The sequence below is a fragment of the Mobula birostris genome, chromosome 2 (genome assembly GCF_030028105.1).
Source record: "Mobula birostris isolate sMobBir1 chromosome 2, sMobBir1.hap1, whole genome shotgun sequence".
Lineage (NCBI taxonomy): Eukaryota > Metazoa > Chordata > Chondrichthyes > Myliobatiformes > Myliobatidae > Mobula > Mobula birostris.
In genome coordinates this window covers 191661160-191683393 of record NC_092371.1, presented here as the reverse complement: position 1 = coordinate 191683393, position 22234 = coordinate 191661160, and the positions used below count along the sequence as shown (strand labels likewise).

Sequence of the window (22234 nt, the reverse complement as noted above, 5' to 3'; positions counted from 1 at the left end):
CAAATCGCAAACACGAGGAAATCTTCAGATGCTGGAATCTCAGGCAACACGCATAAAAATTACACACATCAAAGTTGCTAGAGAACGCAGCAGGCCAGGCAGCATCTCTAGGAAGAGGTAGAGTCGACGTTTCGGGCCGAGACCCTTCCTAGAGATGCTGCCTGGCCTGCTGTGTTCACCAGCAACTTTGATGTGTGTTGCAGTTGATCAAGTACCTGATCGAGCCACTTGATTAATATTGTCTCAGAATGAGCAGTTCCTTTAACTTTAAATGTTGGCAAAAGAGACTAAATAATCATTTTCAGAGGCCACTCAAAAAATCCAGGGTTAACAAAGTATGTATAATAAAATTGCAACCTAACACAGTTTATAAGGATCTAAACCCCAAGTTAATGAGATCAAATTTTTGCTGCTGGGTTTGCCAGAAATTTAGCCTTCACTCAAAAAGTGCATCAACAACCAATACTTTGCTTTATGCTTGGAAATATCAAACCGTCTATCATTATTGTTGGTACAAATTAGTTACATTCCCAACATCTAGTAACTGCGACCAACCCAAATCAAATGTAAGGAGACGGTGTACTGTTCAGGGCAAGACCCTTCCTTAACAGTGACCCTGGGGTCCAAGTTCATTGCTCCCTGAAAATGGCAACACAGGTTGGTAGGGTGGTTAAGACGACATATAGTATGCTTGCCTTTCTTCGTTGAGACATTGAGTTCAAAAGACAGGAAATTATGCGGCAGCTTTATAAAACTCTGGTCAGGCCGCATCTGGAGTATCGCATACAGTTCTAATCACCCCGTTACAGGAAGGACATTAGGCTTTGGAGATGGTGCAGAAGATGTTTACCAGGATGCTGCCTGGATTAGAGGGCATGTGCTATAACGAGACATTGAACAAACTTCAGTTGTGATCTCTTAAGCAGCCATGGTTCATGTGAGATCTGATGGAGGTTTAAAGATTATGAATGGCACAGATAGTTTTCCCAGATTGAAATGTCAAATACCAGAGGGTGCAATTTCAAAGCAGATGTGAGGGGTAATTTTTTTTCAGTATAGAGTGGCAGGCACCTGGAATGCACTGGCTGGGTGGTAGAGGCAGATATATTTTAGAGACATTTGGATAGGCACACAAATGTGAGGGATATGGACATTATGTAAACAGAAGAGATTAGTTTAGTTAGCTATCTGAATGCCAATTTAATTGGCTCAACACAACATTGGGAGCAGAAGGGCCTGTTTCTGTATTGTGCTGCTTATGTTCTTTCAAATCATTTCCGAATACTTAGCTGACTGATTTCTTTGCCCTGAATAATGGGTAGTACCCAAATATCAAATACACAAAGTAAGTTGAGGTAAATGTTACCATTCAAAATTGATACAAATCAGTTGCAAACAAAAGAAATATGTAATCATGCAATGCACAGAACAAAATGGAAAAAGGATTTACCTTGCATTCTTCATTGTTCGAACAGGCCTGTTACACACACATACTGATTTTGCCTTCTACTGCACACCTGAATAAAAGGGAGACAGATTTGGAGAGAAAAGAAAATCAGGCTATATGAAATACTTGATTTTTTAAAAAAATTCAGATCTATTAATATTGTACTTCTATTTGCAATATTTTTGCTTCATCTACTCTTCAACAGGTTTTACAATTAAAAAGAGAAATCCAAATTCTGAAAGGAGGTTTCCCTTGTTAATTTTTGTAGGTTTGCTAATCCACTTTAATGAGACTTACAGTGGAAGATTATGGAACATGCAAATTTCAATTTCCAGCAGGTATTTCAGGGCACAAGATTATCATCCAAAGATTATCTAAGAAAAATAAATATCTAATGCCAAGACTCTGACTTCCAAATTGTGAAATATCTAATGAATATAATTATACTTAATTATGAGGAGGAGGGAGAGAAAGGGGAAAGGGGAAGAGAGAAAAGGGGGAGGGGGAGAGAGAAAAACAAGAGGGGGGGAGAGAGAAAAACAAGAGGGGGGGGAGAGAAAAAGGGGGGATGGGGGAGAAAGAGAGAAAGGGAGAGAAGCACCAGAGGGAGGCGATGGGGATTTAAGGAGATAGGAAAGTGAGGGAAATAGGAATGGGGAATGTTAAAGATGGGGGGGGGGGGGCAATTATGGGAAGTTCGAAAAATCAATGCTCATGCCACCAGTTTGGTTGCTACCCAGACGGAATAAAAGGTGTTGCTTCCCTGGCCTCATCGTGACAACAGAGGATGCTATGGACTGACATGTCGGAATGAGAATGGGAAGTAGAGGTGAAATGGGTGGCTTTTTCTGGCAGGCAGAGCATAGGTGCTTGGTGAAGCAGTCTCCCAATCTATGCCAGGTCTCACTAATGTACAGCCGGCCACACCAGGAACAGCGACCCAACAGACTCAGAGGTCAAGTGTCTTCTCACCTGGAAGAACTGTTTGGGGCCCTGTATAGTTGTGAGGGAGAACGTGGAGGGCAGATGTGGCACTGGTTCTGCTCACAAGGATAAGTACCAGGAGGAGGATCAGTGGGGAGAGATGAGTGGACAAGGGAGTCGTGTAGGGAGCAATCCTTGCACAAAGCGGAAAAGGGGTGGTTGGTGGAAGGGAAAGATGTGTTTGGTGGCGGGATCCCTTTGGAGATGGCAGAAATTATGGAGAATTTTGTGCTGGACATGGAGGCTAGTTGGGTGGTAGGTGAGAAAGAGAGGAATTCTATCCCTGGTGTGGTATTGGGAGGACAGGGTGAGGACAGAGATGAGCAAAATGGAAGAGATGCGGGTAAGGGCAACGTTGATGGTAGAGGAAGGAAAGCCCCTTTCTGTGAAGAAATAGAACATCTCATTAATTCTGGAATGAAACACCTCATCCTGAGAGCAGATGCAGCAGAGATGGAGGAAATGGAAGAAGGAGATGGCAATTTTACAAGTGATAGGTTGGGAAGAGTTGCAGTCTGGGTAGCTCTGAGAATCAGTACGTTTATAAAAGGTATCAGTAGATAGAATGCCTCCAGAAATAGAGGTTGAGACAGGGGAAGGAAATGTTGGAAATGGACCAAGTAAATTTGAGGACAGGGTGGAGGTTGGAGGCAAAGTTGATGAACTCGACAAGTTCAGCATGGGTGCAGCAAGCAGCACCAACGCAGTCGTCAATGTAGTGTAGGAAGAGTTGGGGAGCGATACTGGTGTAGGTTTGGAACATGGATTGTTCCACGTAGCTGACAAAGCCAGGAATAGCTGGGACCCATGCTAGTGCCCATGGCTACACCTTTCATTTGAAGGAAGTGGGAGAAGCCGAGGGAGAAATTATTGAGAGTGAACACCAGTTCCACCAGACGGAACAGAGTGGTGGTGGAGGGGGCCCAGAAAGAAGTGGAGAGCTTTGAGGCTTCCCTGATTGGGGGAAGAAGGTGTAGCCTATGAATTCTAAGATCAGAGGGATGGTAAATCATTATGTTCATAGAACATAGAACATAGAATAGTACAGCACAGTACAGGCCCTTCGGCCCACAATGTTGTGCCGACCCTCCCATATATCCCCCCCCCACCTTAAATTCCTCCATATACCTGTCTAGTAGTCTCTTAAACTTCATTAGTGTATCTGCCTCCACCACTGACTCAGGCAGTGCATTCCATGCACCAACCACTCTCTGAGTAAAAAACCTTCCTCTAATATCCCCCTTGAACTTCCCACCCTTTACCTTAAAGCCATGTCCCCTTGTATTGAGCAGTGGTGCCCTGGGGAAGAGACGCTGGCTATCCATTCTATCTATTCCTCTTATTATCTTGTACACCTCTATCATGTCTCCTCCCATCCTCCTTCTCTCCAAAGAGTAGAGCCCTAGCTCCCTTAATCTCTGATCATAATCCATGCTCTCTAAACCAGGCAGCATCCTGGTAAATCTCCTCTGTACCCTTTCCAATGCTTCCACATCCTTCCTATACTGAGGTGACCAGAACTGGACACAGTACTCCCAAGTGTGGCCTAACCAGAGTTTTATAGAGGTACATCATTACATCGAGACTCTTAAACTCTATCCTTCGACTTATGAAAGCTAACACGCCATAAGCTTTCTTAACTACCTTATCCACCTGTGAGGCAACTTTCAGGGATCTGTGGACATGTACCCTCAGATCCCTCTGCTCCTCCACACTACCAAGTATCCTGCCATTTACTTTGTACTCTGCCTTGGAGTTTGTCCTTCCAAAGTGTACCACCTCACACTTCTCCGGGTTGAACTCCATCTGCCACTTCTCAGCCCACTTCTGCATCCTATTAATGTCTCTCTGCAATCTTCGACAATCCTCTACACTGTCTACAACACCACCAACCTTTGAGTTGTCTGCAAACTTGCCAACCCATCCTTCTACCCCCACATCCAGGTCGTTAATAAAAATCACGAAACGTGGAGGTCTCAGAACAGATCCTTGTGGGACACCACTAGTCACAATCCTCCAATCTGAATGTACTCCCTCCACCATGACCCTCTGCCTTCTGCAGGCAAGCCAATTCTGAATCCACCTGGCCAAACTTCCCTGGATCTCATGCCTTCTGACTTTCTGAATAAGCCTACTGTGTGTAATCTTGTCAAATGCCTTACTAAAATCTATATAGATCACATCCACTGCACTACCCTCATCTATATGCCTGGTCACCTCCTCAAAGAACTCTATCAGGCCTGTCAGACACGATCTGTCCTTCACAAAGCCATGCTGACTGTCCCTGATCAGACCATGATTCTCTAAATGCCCAAAGATCCTATCTCTAAGAATCTTTTCCAACAGCCTTCCCACCACAGACGTAAGGCTCACTGGTCTATAATTACCTGGACTATCCCTACTACCTTTTTTGAACAAGGGGACAACATTCGCCTCCCTCCAATCCTCCAGTACCATTCCTGTGGACAACAAGGACATAAAGATCCTAGCCAGAGGCTCAGCAATCTCTTCCCTCGCCTCGTGGAGTAGCCTGGGGAATATTCCGTCAGGCCCTGGGGACTTATCCATCCTAATGTATTTTAACAACTCCAACACCTCCTCTCCCTTAATATCAGCATGCTCCAGAACATCAACCTCACTCATATTGTCCTCACCATCATCAAGTTTCCTCTCATTGGTGAATACCGAAGAGAAGTATTCATTGAGGACCTCGACACTCTCTATCCCTCTACATAATTTACTCATTGAAAACTATAGTGGAAAGAAAATTAATCAAAATCAAAGTTAGAATATATTTTTATAACTTTTGGTTCAAGAAAAGTAAATTGAGAATGATTTCCTAAAATACTCCTATACAACCATAAGAGATATGAACAAAATTTGAAAATTCAGCCTATCAAATCTTTACTGCCATTGAATTATGGCTGACTTTTTTCAATCCTATTCTCCCTATAATCCTTAACCTCCCCTACCCCCACCACCGCCTTACCAATCAAGAGCACATTAATCACGGCGTTGGACTAAACATTCTGTGTTTAGTCTGTGGCAATACATTCCATAGATTCAATACCCTCTGGCTGAATAAATTGCCTCTCGTTTGTGTTAAGGGGATGCCTTTTTATTCTGAGGCTGTGCCCTCAGATCTGGAAATGGAAATATCCTCTCCATGTTCACTTTATCCAGGCCTCTCAGTACAGTATCTGGTTGGTTTTGGTAATATCCACACACTCCCATTGTTCTGAACTCCATCGAGTATATGTCCAGAAACATTAAAGGCTCCTCATATTTTAAACCTTATGTTCCTGGAGTCATTCCTGTGAACCTCCTCTGGACCCTGTCCAGGACCAACACTTTCCTTTGATACAATGTCCAAAATTGCTCAATATTACAAATAGGGTCTGACTAATGTCTTATAAAGCCTCAGCAGTACATCCTTTAATTTTATGTTCTGGTCCTCTTGAAATGAATGTTCATGTTGCACTTGCATTCTTTACTTTAATCTACACCTTAAAGGAATCCTGAATAGGCTTGACATCCAAACCTTTAACAAACTTCTCCAGCGCCTCTTCCCCAGGGCACCACTTCTCAGTACAAGAGGACATGGCTTTAAGGTAAGAGCTGGGAAGTTCAGGGGGGATATTAGAGGAAGGTTTTTTACTCAGAGAGTGGTTGGTGCGTGGAATGCACTGCCTGAGTCAGTGGTGGAGGCAGATACACTAGTGAGGTTTAAGAGACCACTAGACAGGTATATGGAGGAATTTAAGGTGGGGGTTATATGGGAGGCAGGGTTTAAGGGTCGGTACAATACTGTGGGCTGAAGGGCCTGTACTGTGCTGTACTATTCTATGTTCTATCTATGTTGTATAAATGTGTAGTGAAGAGTATATTGACTGGCTGCATCAGAACCAGGTATGGAAACATCAATGCCCTTGAGTGGAAAACCCTACTAAAAGTAGTGGAAATGGCACAAATCCATCACAGTCAAAACCCTCTCCACCATTGAAAGCATCTACACAAAGTTCAAAGTAAGTATACATTACACAACCTTGAAATATGCCACCTAACAGGCAGCCACGAAACAAATAAACAAAAAACAAACCCTAGACATATGAAAAAATATGTGTCTTACACCAAATGAGCAATGAAAAAAAATCATGCAAACAGTAACCACAGGGAAATAGTGTTTCTAAACTGAAGTCCATAAGAGAGCCCCAAAGTTCAGTGCGCAGCTGAGTAAACATCGTGGAGCCTGTGCATCGACTTGGGCCCCAACACCCTGACCTTTCGAATCTCGCCCAGCACTTAACTCTCCAGACACACTGGACTTCACTGCCTCAATTTGGCCTGTAAACCTCTGTCCAAACATCCCGTTGATACGCTCTGAGGCCTGGAACCCGTGGCTTTGATTCGACCTGTGCCCGACCTTTCAAATTCTTGGCGACAGGCTGCCGCCTCGCCTCGCCTCAGTTCTGCCACACCGAATTGCCTCCACGTCCAAAGGGAAGTTGCAGACCATTACTTGTGATGATTGTTTGCCAGACAAAATGTGGTTAACGAAGTATTTAGTTGCTGTCCTTGATTCATTAGCCACCAGCCAGAAGCCCCTGAGGTTCACCAGCACCATCTTAAATCGGAGGATGCAACACGGAGCATTGTTGCAGGAAAACAGCATCCATCATCAGGAACCCCAACCACCAAGATCATGCTCTCTTCTCGCTGCTGCCATCAGGAAGAAGGTACAAGAGCCCCAGGGCTCCTGCCATCAGGTTCAGAAACAGTTATTAACCCTCAGCCATCAGGCCCTTGAACTAAAGGGGATAACTTCACTCAATTTCACTTGCCCCATCAGTAGAATGTTCGCACAACCTATGGACTCACTTTCAAGGACCCTTCATCTCATGTTCTCAATATTATTTGCTTATTTATTTATTGTTATTATTTCTTTCTTTGTGTATTTCCACAGTTTGTTGTCTTTTGCACATTGATATAAATAGGAAAAGGGAGGAGGTCCTGAAGAGAGAATATAGCAAGTTAGGTAGAAAGCTGAAAAGCAGGAGCCCCAGGGTAGTAATCTCTGGATTGCTGCCTGTGCCATGCACCAGTGAGTGTAAGAATAGGATGATTTGGCAGATGAATGCATGACTGAAGAATTGGTGCAAGAGGCGGTATTTAGATTGCTGGATCATTGGAATCTGTTCTGGGGAAAGTATAACCTGTACAAAAAGGAATGAAAGGGTTAACATATGAGGAGCGTTTGATGGTTCTGGCCTCATTGAAACCTATCAACTATCAAAAGGCCTTGATAGAGTAGATGTTTCCTGCAGTGGGTGAGCCTCTGACCCAGCGGGCACAGCCTCTGAATTGAGGGACATCCATTTAGAACAGAGATGAGGAAACATTACTTTAGCCAGAAGGTGGTGAACCTGTGGAATTCGTTGCCATAGACAGCTGTGCAGGCCATGTCATTGGGTATATTTAAGCAGGAAGTTGATAGGTTCTTGATTAATCAGGGTGTCAAAGGCTATGGGGAGAAGGCAGGAGAATGAAGTTGTGAGGAATTATAAATCAGCCATGATAGGATTGCTGAATGGACTCCATTAGCCAAATGGCCAAATTCTGCTCCTGTGCCTTATGGTCTTGCAGAACAGCTGGTTCAACAACAACCTTGCACTCAACGTCAGTAAGACCAAGGAATTGATTGTGGACTTCTGAAGGGGAAGTCAAGGGAACACACACGCCACTCCTGATAAGGGATCAGCAATGGATAGGTACCTTGGTGTCAACATCTCTGAGGATATACCTTGGGCCCAACATATCGATGCAATTACAAAGAAGGCATGACAGCGGCTATATTTCAGCAGGAATGTGAGGAGACTTGATATGTCACCAAAGACTCATGCAAATTTCTACCGATGTACCACGGAGAGCATTCTAACTGGTTGCTTCAGCCTCTGGTACGGAGGAGCCATGGCATAGGATTGGAAAAAGCTTCATAAAGTTGCAAACTCAGTCAGCTCCATCACAGGCATTAGCCGCCCCAGAATCGAAGACATCTTCAAAAGGCGATGCCTCAAAGACACATCATTGTCATTAGGGTCCACTATCACCTAGGACATGCCCCCTTCTCATTGCTCCCATCAAGGAGGTGGTAAGGAGCCTGAAGACACACACTCAATGTTTTAGGAACAGCTTCTTCCCCACCGTCATCAGATTTCTGAATGGACAATGAATCCATGTACACTATCTCATTATTTTTTTTCCTTTTTGCTCTCTTTTTGCACTACTTAACTTTAATCACATGCACTTGTATGGACGTTAGACACTTCACTGTACTTTGAGCAAACATTTTTTAATGGTGTCAGTTACATGTTCAAAATACAGTGACTTTTGTCTCTGATATTTGGGAAGGAATGAGCAGTAAGAAAATGTAGAACTGTTTTAGTCACTGCGATTTCAAGCATTCAGGCTTGGATAAGCCAGAAATAGCCAAGGGTGAAAATGAAACTATTTCACTACTTCAAGTTAGGAACTCTGAAGAACTTTAAGGTATCAACAATCATCCTGAATGATGCAATGAAAATGAAGAGCTGAAGGATGCAGAAGCATTACAGTATATGAAGCTAGTCTGTTAACTGCACTAATTTTGTTGACTTACAGTCGGGTAAGACAACACAGCAGCATGGTGGTTTTTGTCATAACGGTGAAACGAATGTGGGAGAGTTTTAAAGTGGAAAAGCTGTTGCACTGGGACAGTTCCAATCTCTCAACTTGGAAGTTCAGGTCCAGTAGTATGAAGAGTCGGCACAAACTGGGATCTTCCTTGGTTGCAGTGAATAACCACGACTTCTTCTGTACCTCATCATGCCCTTCGTTCTCCACAAAGTGTTGCAGAACTGCATTCTTGGCCGCTTGATCTGACTGTTGATCTCAGCCACCCAGTCTGCTGGAGCTGACTTCATATGCTAGGACAGGCATGTCCCTATTGAACCAGGGTACGAGGTGCCCACTACTATCAACAGGTTTAGCACACCTGTATAAGCAGTGTACCCAGGGTGCCTTCTGTCACATACAAACTGCTACTTGGAGCCACAGATGGGAGTTGATTGTCTGGTGGGAACCAAAGGTGAGTGAGCTGTCCTAGAATGGACACGACAAACCCCTTCACTGGAGGTACTACTCCTCGCTGGATACCCCATAAACAAAGTACACTGGATGAATTTCTCCGTCGATACCTATTGGGAACTAATACGCAGCTTTATAGTACTGTAGTAGCATTAGTAGTGTTCTAATTTGTTCTGTACTTCATTTAAATACATTATTTGTTACACAGTTAAATGGTAATTTGCTTTTTTTAAACTATACCTTTTTAACTACTTCCATGAAACTTCAGCTAACTGGGGCAGCCGCTTAATGGGACCAAATCATACTGATCCTAAGGTGTCCCCCGCTTTTCCAACGTTCGCTTTACGAAACCTCACTGTTATGAAAGACCTACATTAGTTACCTTTTCTCGCTAACAGAAGATGTTTTCACTGTTATGGAGAAGGCAGCGCGCGAAAAAAAATCAGTGCACGATAAAAAAGCAGCGCCCGATAAAAGGCAGTGCACACCCCGAGCAGCCACACCCCACCGCCCCCCCCCCACGGATTCAGAACGGCATTCTAGCCAGCATTGCTTAAACACATGCCTGTGAGCAGCCGTTTGCAAGATGAGTTCCAAGGTATCGGAAAAGCCTAAAAGAGCTCGTAAGGGTGTTACCCTTAGCGTAAAACTAGACATAATTAAGCATTTCGATCGTGGTGAACGAAGTAAGGACAAAGTGAGTTTAGCTTGTGGAAGCTGACGAAGATGGTTTTGGCATCCCATGGCCAAGAACTGATGCAATTGGAAAAGGAAAGGATAACAATCGAAACCGAATTCAGCAGCGAAAGTGAAGTCGTCCAGGAACTGAACGTGAAGCAGCTGCGTGAAATTTTCACTGCTATGATAAAGTACGACTTTAATTTTGAAAGGGTACGTTGGTTTAGGGCATACAGTATTTGCAAGATGGTTTGAGTGTTTACGAAGAACTGTATGATAGAAAAATGTGCGAGGCTAAGCGGTCAAGCAAGCCTTCCACATCAGCCACAGCAGACGACGAACCTCGACCTTTGACATCGAGGCGAGCAGTCATAGAAGATGAGCTACCTGCCCTAATGGAAACAGACGACGAGATGACACCTCAGTGTCCCACCACCCCAACCCCCAGGCCGCAGACAGATACCGATTCGCGGAGCATGCAGCGGTAGCCAGGAGACACCCAGCACATCTTTAAGAAAAAAGCTGAAATAAACATGCTAATTAATTAGATGCCGCCCGGCACGTAAATGTCGGCCCAGGTCAGAGACGATTGCCGACTGCGTTGCCTCTGATCTGGGCCGACATTTACTTGCCGGGCGGCACCTAATTAATTAGCATGTTTATTTTGGCTTTTTCCTTAAAGATGTGCTGTGTGCCTCCCGGCTACCGCCGTACCCCTGCATGCTTCACGGATCGGTATCGGTCGTCGGCCTGGAGGGTGGGGGCCACTGTACCACCCAAACTCCAACGACTCAGTCTAACACACCATCATCAATGTGCTCGGCAAGCTGTCTTCCCGATTCCCGTAAGTGATACTACACTGTACATACATTATTTCTACTTTATATAGGCTGTGTATTTTTACATGTTATTTGGTATCATTTGGCAGCTTCATAGTTTAAAGGTTACTGGAGAGAATGTTTTTGCCAACAGCGCTTGCGTGAGATTTTCTGCCGAGAGCACTTGCGTGAGATTTTTGCTACGGAGAACAGTGCCGGCAATGATTGTGGCTGTGTATTTATCATATCATTCCTGCTTTTACTATATGTTACTGTTATTTTAGGTTTTATGTGTTATTTGGCATAATTTGGTAGATTATTTTTGGGTCTGCAAACGCTCACAAGATTTTCCCATATAAATAAATGGTAATTGCTTCTCCGCTTTACGATATTCCGGTTTACGAACCGTTTCATAGGAACACTCTACCTTCAGATGGCGAGGGTAACCTGTAGCTGGAATCCACTGTATTTCTTATTGTTCTTTATTGTTTTTGATTATGTAATACAATGTACTGCTGCTGCAAAACAATATATTTCATGACATATACCAATGATATTAAATTTAATTCTGTTGCGAATACAAGTCCACAGGACTTTCTGAGAGCAACCACCATTTGAGTGCAGTTCAGTAAGCAGTAAGTGCAAGTATTCCATTGTTTCTTTCATCATATAAATGTAAATAAATACAAGTAGTATTATGCTTCTGCAGGCAAAATCAGAACACATTTCCACACCTATTGTTGTTCACCAGGATAACTTTATTCATCTTCAAACTGATTTCAATACTTCTTCACCTTAACTTCTACAACAATGCTCCATGCTTGGTTGACAGAGATTAACAACCTGAAATTCTGCTCCAGATGACTATTCAATAAATCCTACTAGAAGATAGCATTTTTGGAAGTTGGATGTAGAAGAACATTTAGGCTCATGGATGAGGAGCGGCCATTTAGCTGAGGTAGCTAAGTGTGACTTGATGTCACTGAAACTAAAAACTAAGTCAAATAGAAGTTGTAAAGCAGCAGAGAAAGTTGGAAGAGCTAAAAGTATTTGAAAAATAAATATACAGAAAACAGCTTTCCATTTTTCATTTAATTAAACTAAATTAGTCTTTAGTTATTTCTTTGTGGTTAAGAGACTTGACCACAAATATTATGCCAGAAATTTGACACTGTTTACTTCACGTTTGGTTAGAGCCAGTTCTAAGCTGTCATAATGTTTTGCAAAAACTAAAAGCTGGTATTTTCACCAATTCCTCTGGTAACGACACATTCCTCTACAGAATTCAAAATATGTTCATCTATTTTAGGAAAGCAAATAATCAAGCCTTTCAATTTGTCTGCAGTAAAAACAGCAAACCAATGTGGCATGTGCTCCCCAGCACAGAAGGAGTTATTATCCAAATTAAAACTAAGGCAAACAAATAAAAGGATAAACAAAGGTATAAAATTATAATACTGTACACCCCTATATACTTGTAAACTCGCACTTGATTAACTTTTTTCTGACAGATTAATGGTCTCTCTTCCCTATTTAGTACTCAGTCACTATTGTTGTTCACCAGGATAACTTTATTCATCTTCAAACTGAGACCTATTGTTCCACATATGTATAGTACCAACAGTAATGGAGCAAATGTAACAGAAAGAACCCATACCCACATAAATTTTTACAAGTTACAGAGCTTCCAAAAGCAATTACCAACATTCATGGCAAAGACAGTATAAGGTTAAACAAAAATGCTGCTTCATGCTGATGGTGTTAAGTTTCAAGGAAGAAATTACATCCAAAATATGGAGGAAAGGAATTTTCATAACTGCCCCCATGCCCATGCATTTGGATGGAGAGACTGAGGAGGGGTGGAAGAGATATCTTCCAATTTTCAGACAAAAACCCATCTTCAACTTTCTCATTTCCAAATTAAAGTTGGGTAGTAGGTGAGGAACCCATACCTACTATTCAAGAAATCTTTAAAACTTTCCCAGTTACTTTTATTCAGTTTTCTTTCATACTCTTCCAGAATCTCGGAAAATAAAGTGAAAACACCTTCTGAAAGCAAAAACAGGATACTAATGTAGGTCTTTCGTAACAGTGAGGTTTCGTAAAGCGAACGTTTGAAAAGCGGGGGACCATAAATATTACCATAAATAAGTTAGTAAAATATAATTTTAAATGCATGTAATGCACACTGTTGGGAGTGTAAATCTATTTATTTTTCAGCAGGAAAACTGTTGAAATGACAATTGTTTTTAAATTAAATTCTGCAAAAGATATACTTCCAGATTTCCAAAAATTCTCACATCAGCCTGCCCACTCCTATATATTGAGCAAAGAAAAAAATACTGCAGATTCTGGAAGTCTGAAAATGTATTCAATCTCAGCCTTGAGCCAACCATTTTTTATTTAACATGTATACATACAGTCAGTTAACAGAATAACAATCCTAACCTGCACTTCAGAGCCTCCAAGGCAGAAGAAAAAATGGACACTAAACAAAGGAAGCCAAGATTGATTAGGAGTGTTTAAAAATTTGTCCAGAGGGTGTTACAAGGAGAAACAGGCAGCACAAACGACAGTGATACTTCACTGCCCAATGAGCTCAACACCTTTTATGCATGCTTTGAAAGGAAGAATAACATTACCCCTGCGCAAATTTTTCAGAACACATGGTGACCCTGTGATTTGTGCCTCGGAGGCCAACATCTGAATATTAGAGGCTGAAGGCATCAGGTCCCATGGTAAATTTGGCAGTGTGCTAAAAATTTGTGCAGATCAACTGGCTGGACTGTTCAAGGACATCTTCGACCTCTCACTATGCAGTCAGAGGTTCCAACCTCAAAAAGGCAGCAGTCAAACCGATGCCCAAGATCAGCAGGGAGAGCTGCCTCAATGAATATTGCCTAGTCGCAATGACATCTACTGTGAAGAAGCATGAGATTGGTCATGGTTAGAGTTAACCCCTGCCTGGACCTTCTGCAATTTGCCTGTCACCACAATGAGTCTACAGCTGACACAATCTTCCTGGCTTTCCACTCGGCATTGGAACATCTAAACAGCAGCAAAACATACATCAGGCTGCTGTTTATTGATTACAGCTCAGCATTTGACATCATCATCCCCTCAGTACCAAGCAACAAATTTCAAAATCTGGGCCTCTATGCCTCTCTCTGCAATTGAATCCTCAAATTCCTTATTGTGAGACCACAGTCAATGTGGATCAGTAATAGCATCTCCTCTTCTCTGACAATAAGGCTCACCAAGGATGTGTCCTGAGCCCTCTGCTCCATTTTCTCTATACTCACGACCATGTGGCAAGGCACAGTTCAAGCACCATCTACAACAGTGGTTCCCAACCTTTTTTATTCATTAACCGAGGGGCCTGTGGACCCCAAGTTGGGAACCCCTGATCAATAAATTTGCTGAAGACATCACTGTTATTGGGAGAACCTCAGATGGTAATGAGGAGATGTACAGGAGTGAGGTAGATCAGCAGGTTGGGTGGTGTCACAACAACCAGGGCCATGGTAACATAGGAGTTAGTGTGACGCTATTACAGCTTGAGGCATTCCGGAGTTTAGAGTTCAATCCGACACTGCTGCGTAAGGAGTCCCTGTACTGTCTACCTGTGGATTGCGTGTATTTTCTCTGGGTCCTCCCTGTGGAATGCAAGTGTTTTCTCTGGGTCCTCTGGTTTCCACTCACAGTCCAAAGAGGTACCACATAGGTTAATAGGTAATTGTAAACTGTCCCATGATTAAGTTAGGGTTAAGCGGGGCTGTCAGGGGTTACTCGGGCGGCATGGCTTGAACAGATGTCCGTGATAATAAAGGCTGATTTATACTTCTGCGTAGTAGCCTACGCCATTGTGAGCATTTATACTTGTGCATTGGTGTGTCTGCGTCGCTCTGCAATTCACTGCCAAAATGCTAGTTGGCAGTGGGGTTTCTATGCCACTGTGTTGGGTTTCTTCGTGTTGAGTTTCAACACGAAGAAACTCAAACTTCAAACAATGGCGACTGAAACTGAAGGAGAGTGAATTTTCTGTGCTTGTCTGGCCACTGAGAGACATGGACGAGGAAATGCATTTCAAATATTTTCAGATGTCGGCAGGTTGATTTGATGATTTGATTCATCGTCTCCAACCATTTTGCATTAGTGTAAGCACAGTATACTCAGAGACTGGCAATCACCATTCGAGTTTTAGCTTCAGGTGGAAGTCAACAGGCTGTAGCAGCTAGCTACAAACTGGAGTCAAGCACAGGGTCCTCCATAATTTCGGAGGTCTGTAAAGCCTTATGGAAAGCATTGCAGCCAGAGTTCCTTCCCTGCTCTACAACTGCCCAATGGGAAGCTACTGCAGCGTAGGAGGAAATGCGATGCTACAAAGCGGACCAATCACAGTTGTTGCTGTCTGCGTCACCGCGACGCATAGTTACATTTTTGGGGAGGTGCGCGTCAGGCTACGGCTTAGGGTACAGTGTAGGGTTCTCGGCTATGCCGCACCTACGGCGTCGATTTGACGCACAAGTATAAATTGGCCTTAAGCCTGATTCTGCTTCTGATGTTAGAGAAGCCAAAGAAAACAGCAAATATATAGAATGTCCGCTAATTAATTACCTCTAATGCTTAGGTGACTTTATTTTTCCTTAACTCTAGAGTACACAGTAATTGATGCAGTGAACATTAAAGTGCTTAATTCTGATACAATGCCTCTCCACATACCAGTTTCCTCAGACAGGCAGATAAGTAAGAAATGCCCCTGCAATGCAACATGACTGGGAGATTAGGCAAAGGGCATAAACAGCAGCACAAGCTCATTGACAAGGGATAAGAAAGAAGGAGACAAAGTCCTCACAGTAGGAGGTATGACTATCCAAGTTATTCATGGTACAACTCTCCTCTCCGAACTTCAGTGAAGAATGATTTACAAGGTATCCGCGCTTCAGCGAGGAGTTTCAGAGTGCAATGTTCCACCAACTACGATCATCATTTCAACCCAGAGGTGCTGAAAGCAGCATCACTAGATTTGTCATTGTGGTTGTGGAATAAACATTTACACATCTGATTCCTTCCAGGGTACATCTTGACTATTGCAGTCTCCTCACTAATGTGTGTAATGTGTGCAAGGGAAGTCACTGAGACACTATCCAAAAATGATTAATTTTCTTTCTCCCCAACCCCCCCCCCCCCAAGTACCAGCAAGTGAAAGAGCACGCAGTTTTGCAAGTTACCAGGCACTGGTTTATGGGACTCTTTTGTCCATTTGCTTACACAAGTGCATTCACCGGAAGTAAATCATGTTGGTCCATCCCAGGCACCATGGTGCCTTCAAAATGCAGTAGCAGCAGCAAAGCAATACATGGCTACTGAATGTCAAGGATTATCCACTGAGTATGTGGCCAATTGCCTCAGTGCACAACCACAGCAGTATAGTGGAAAGACAAAAGTTACAATAAATAACAAAATAAAGAAATAAATAGTGCAAAAAAATAGAGGTAGTTCAGAATGTACTGTTCAGAAATCTTATGGCAGAGGGGAAGGAACTGCTTCTAAATCATTGAGGTTCAGTCTTCAGGCTCTTATGCCTCCTCCTCAATGGTGATAACAAGAAGACAGCATATCCCTGATGTGTTAAAGTCAAATCTGAATAAAACTCGGGAGACCAACTTCTTATGATACATCAGTTTATTGCGCACCCTCCTGCAGGAGTTTGAGACCCAGTTGTCAGATGGAAGGCACATAAGTACTGCCACCATCCGACAAGTAGGCCCACTCTCTCCGGTTACAACCATATATTTATAAATAGTAAGCCCCATACATTACTGTTGCAAGATGTCATTTGCACTGGTACGCCCACAAAGTCTGTTGGTGAGAAACTTAGTTACAGATAAGACAGTCCGCTGGATCAAGGCTTAATTACAGATGGATGTGCTGTCCAGTCCTTATCAGTTATTCCCTTTGCTAGGCCCTGACTTAATTACAGATGGATGTTCATTCCTGTCCGTATCAGTGAGTCCTCCTTCCCCTATTCAAACGAGGGTACGATGTACAATGTTATCAAACTCTCAATGTCTCTCTGCAAACCAAGGGAGAACTAGTATAAGCCAGTTTTAGCTAACTGCTGAAGACAGAGTTTACTTCAGTTCAAAAATTCCTATTCAGTCCCAATTATTCTTTTAGTCAGAGGTGACACAGGTTCCAAATGATTTTTTTATATCCTCAGTTCCTCAGAAGCTGTGATGCAAGATGGCCTAAGGAAAGCAGATTAGCATTAATTAGATCTAGACACTGATTAATATTAATGTACTATTGACACAGGCAGAAAAAAAAGCAAATCACTGAGCTGAGATCATTGAATAGTTACAAGGAAGTTAGTGTACCATGTGTAATGCAATCAACAAGAACAGATTAATAATATAATGCAATTTCCTCTCCTGTTTGTGAGAGCTATCAAATTTAGTCCTGGTCTGTGCATGGTGAAATATTTTCAAGATGTGTCACACTTAGCTCAAAATCAACCTCATTTTTGAGTATTTGGCGCCCTTATTTACAAAAAATAGTATTGTACATATAGGTGCTCTAATGATAAAGATGTTGGTCCTTTGGGGAAAGAAACAAATACATATATTAAATTTATTTTGAATCCCATGGAGCATGTGGAGACCTTCCACTATCCAGGCAGTCTTTCTTTCTTTTTTTCCTGTTTTTTTTCCTTTTTTTTAGGTAGCGGTATGTTACGGGGGAAGGGTTAAGGGGAGGGGGAGGATAGATATTATTTTATGTAATTAAATTTGAAAATTAAAATTAAAAAAATTTTTAAAAAAGGAAATAACTGTTGCGGTGAAGGGACTTGTATTTGGAGCATTCCTACAAGTGTGCTTTTTCTCTTGATGGCAATTTGTTCTAGCACTTTCAATTTATCTATATTAAAGTCTTTATGTCTTTGTAAAAAAAAAATCAACCTCTGAAATTCTTAGCTACTGCCTACTCAAGCCAAGCAGATCTTCAATCCTCCATGAAAGTGCTTATGGTTAATTGGTTAGATTGTATAATCAATGGGACCTGGAAAGGTTAGCTGTGGTACTGAGGATTGGAATTCTTCCCAGTCAGCCTCGGATAACCTTCTCAGCAAATACCCTAATCGATAAGCAATCAGGTTGGACAAACAATAGGAAGGTGACTAGTGCTGGCAAATGACAGGTTAGCTAGATAAATTCCAGCAGTACCTCCACACAAATGGCTGCTACCAAATTTAGTTTATATCAACCTGCACTCAAGTTTCACTCATAAATGTGCCAAATCATAGATTTTTACAGCACTAGTAGAGGTCATTCAGCTGGAGTTGTTCATTCCATCATCCCCACCCCAAATTAACCCAGGGGGAAAAAAAAATCAATCCTTAAATACATACCCAATTGTCTTTTGAAAGCTTATACAAAAAAAACTCTCTTCCCATCAAAACAACATTGCTTGAGATGCAAGTTATCTATTTCATTTTACCTAAAATACCTAACTCATGACTTCAAGCTACTAAATCTCTTGTCAAAGTTAACATTTTCTTTCAATTGCCAAATCAAAACATTGGAATATTATTAAATCACTATTTATCAGTAAGGGTCCTTCCTTTCCTAAAGCAGAAAAATCAATTACTCAGCAAGCTCAGCATGCATGCAGGAAGCAGCGCCAATGCAGTCGTCGATGTAGCGAAGGAGAAGTGGGGGACAGATACCAGAATAGGTTTGGAACATAGATTGTTCCACAAAGCCAACAAAAAGGCAGGCATAGCCAGGACCCATACGGGTGCCCATGGCTACACCTTTAGTTTGGAGGAAGTGGGAGGAGCCAAAGGAGAAATTATTAAGAGTAAGGACTAATTCCGCTAGACAGAGCAGAGTGGTGGTAGAGGGGAACCGGTTAGGTCTGGAATCCAAAAAGAAGCGGAGAGCTTTGAGACCTTCCGGATGGGGGATGGAAGTACATAGGGACTGGACATCCAGTCCTTTCCCCTTTCCCCCACTTCCCCCTTTTCTTTCTCCCTAGGCCTCCTGTCCCATGATCCTCTCATATCCCTTTTGCCAATCAACTGTCTAGCTCTTGGCTCCACCCCTTCCCCTCCTGTCTTCTCCTATCATTTTGGATCTCCCCCTCTCCCTCCCACTTTCAAATCTCTTACTAGCTCTTCTTTCAGTTAGTCCTGACGAAGGGTCTCAGCCCGAAACGTCGATTGTACCTCTTCCTAGAGATGCTGCCTGGCCTGCTGCATTCACCAGCAACTTTTATGTGTGTTGCTTGAAATTCCAGCATCTGCAGATTTCCTCGTGTTTGCGTATATACTTCTATGTAGGAATTAGGAAAAGGGAAAATGGTAAAAATACAGAATTGAAGGTTCTTTATTTTAGTTGCACATGAGATTCATGCCTCACAGAACTGAATACAATTTAAAAGCCATTAGGGTCATAGTCATAGAACACTACAATACAGAAACAGCCCCTTTGGCCCATCTAGTCTATGCTGAACCATTAATCCACCTACTCCCATCGACCTGCATCCAGCCCATAGCCTTCCATACCCATCGCATCTATAAACTGATCCAAATCTCTCTTAAATGCTAAAATCAACCCTGCATCGACCACTTGCACTAACAGCTCATTCCACACTTTCAATACCCAGTGAAGAAAATCCCCCTCATGTTCCCTTTAAACATTTCACCCTTAATCTATGACCTCTATTTGTAATTGCACCCAAACTCTGTGGGAAAAGCCTCCTTGCATTTACCCTATACCCCCCATAATTTTATATACTTCTGTCAAATCTCCTCTTAATCTTCTATGTTATAAGGAATAAAGTTTTAACCTTTTCAACCTTTTCCTATTACTCAGATCTTCAAGTCTCAGCAACATCTTTGTCAATTTTCTCTGCACTCTTTCAATCTTAGTTACTTCTTTCTTGTAGGTAGGTGACCAAAACTGCAGATAATACTCCAAATTAAATTTCACCAGCATCTTATACAATTTCAACGTAACATCCCAACTCCTGTAGTCAATACATTAATTACGAAGGCCAATGTGCCAGTAGTTTTCTTTACAACCCTATCTACCTGAGACGACATTTTCAAGGAATTGTGGATTTGTGTTCCCAGATTCCTCTGTTCTACCGCATTCCTCAGTGCCCTATTGCTCACCATGCAATACTTACTCTGGTTGACCCTCCTAAAGTGCAACACCTCATACTTGTTTGCATCAAATACCATCTGCCATTTTTCAGCCCATTTCTCTAGCTGGTCCAGATCCCAATGCAAGCCATGACTGCCTTCCTCGCTGTCCACTACAGCCCAGTCTTGGTGTCATCCACAAATATGCTGATCCAGTTAACCACGTCATCATCCAAGTCGTCGATATAGATGAGAAACAACAACAGACCCAGCACCGATCCCTGCGGCACTCCGCTATCACAGGCCTCCAGTCAGAGGCAACCAAATACTACCACTCTCTGGCTTTTCCAACAAGCCAATGTCTAATTCAACTTACTATCTCATCTTGACTGAACTTTCTTGCCAACGTCCCATGTTGGACTTTGTCAAAGGTCTTGCTAAAGTCCATGTAGACAACATCAACTGGCTTGCCTTCATCAACTTTCCTGGTAACTTCCTCAAAAAACTCTAAGATTAGGTAGACGTGATTTACCACACACAAATCCATGCTGATTATCCCTAATCAGTCCCTGTCTATCCAACTAATACAGTGGTCCCCAACCTTTTTTTCACTGCAGACCAGTTTAGTATTGACAATGTTCTTGTGGACCAGCCGACCCGGGGCGGGGGGGTGTTCAAGTAGGGTTAAACTCACCTCAACATTTCTTTTACAGTTACAGTTGCCAACTTTCTCACTCCCAAATAAGGGACAAAAGTAGCAGTCAAATCCCGGGACAGTGTTTACCCCAAGAAACACTACAATGACCATGAAGCCTTGCACTGGCACCTGTGTGCACATGCGTGAGGTGTGCATGCACATAAGTGCCGATTTTTTCCCACAAATCGGTTTTGACTTAATCTTCCCAACTACACTGTATATACATTATTTCTACTTTATCATATTGTGTACTTATCATATCATTCCTGATTTTACTATGTTAGTGTTATTTTAGGTTTTATGTGTTATTTGTAATGATTTGGTAGGTTATTTTTTGGGTCTGTGAACTCTCAAAAATGTTTCCCATATAAATTAATGGTAATTGCCTCTTCACTTCACGCCATTTCAGCATGAAAGCTTTCAAAGGAATGCTCTACCTTAGCGGGGGAAATACGGGACAAGGGCGGTCCTGTATGGGACAAACCAATTTAGCCCAATATATGGGATGTCCTGGCAGTTGGCAACCCTATGTTCAAGTTCAACAGTGCGTGACAGGGAATGACGAAAGGTGCAGCTGACTCATATCATTTCGTCGCGGCCTGGTAGTACATGCTCTGTGGCCCGGTTGGGGACCGCTGAACTAATATATCCAGTTCATTAGAATACCTTCCAACAACTTTCTCAGTACTGATGGCAGACTCACCGGCTTATAATTTACTGGCGGATTCTTAAAGCCTTTCTTACGCAACAGAATGACATTAGCTATTCTCCAATCCTCCAGCTCACCCTTGACTAAATATCGCTGCTAAGTTCCCTGCAATTTCTGCACTAGTCTCCCACTGGGTCCGACTGAACACCTTGTCACACCCTGGGGACTAATCCACCCAAATTTACCTCAAGACAGCAAACAGCTCCTCCTCCTCCTCTGTAGTCTCTATATGGCCCATGACCTCACTGCTGCATTTCCTCACATCTATAGTCTCTGTGTCCATCTTCTAAGTAAATATAGATGCAAAAAATCCACTTAAGAGCTGCCCCATCTCTTTCAGCTCCACAAATAGAACCACTCTGATCTTCCACAGGATCAATTTTGTCCCTTGCTATCCTTTTGCTCTTAATATATCTGCAGAAGTCCTGAGGGTTCTCCTTCACCCTGTCTGCTAGAGCAATCTCATGTCTTACACAAAAAAAATTCTCTTCCCATCTAAACAACATTGCTTGAGATGCAAGTTACCTTTATTTCATTTTACCTAACATATTTAACTCATGACTTCAAGCTACTAAATCTATTGTCAAAGTTAACATTTTCTTTCAATTGCCAGATCAAAACATTGGAA

The 22234-nt window shown here is 42.5% G+C and overlaps 2 protein-coding genes across 18 annotated transcripts in view; one reads left to right on the top strand and one right to left on the bottom strand.

Annotated features, from left to right (window-relative positions):
• Nucleotides 1-10728, top strand: part of LOC140193986 (uncharacterized) — a 62612-nt gene extending 51884 nt beyond the window's left edge. For 2 of the 4 annotated variants that reach the window (XR_011885012.1, XR_011885010.1), the window contains exon 5: nucleotides 7019-10728. The gene's annotated coding sequence lies outside the window, so the exon portion shown is untranslated. The remainder of the gene's footprint in view (nucleotides 1-7018) is intronic. The other 2 variants (XR_011885011.1, XR_011885014.1) reach the window with 2 other exon arrangements.
• The window catches only part of LOC140193984 (protein GREB1-like), a 458873-nt gene that overhangs the window by 364745 nt on the left and 71894 nt on the right, over nucleotides 1-22234 (bottom strand). For all 14 annotated transcript variants that reach the window (XM_072251241.1, XM_072251242.1, XM_072251240.1 and 11 more), the window contains one exon: nucleotides 1451-1517. The gene's annotated coding sequence lies outside the window, so the exon portion shown is untranslated. The remainder of the gene's footprint in view (nucleotides 1-1450; nucleotides 1518-22234) is intronic.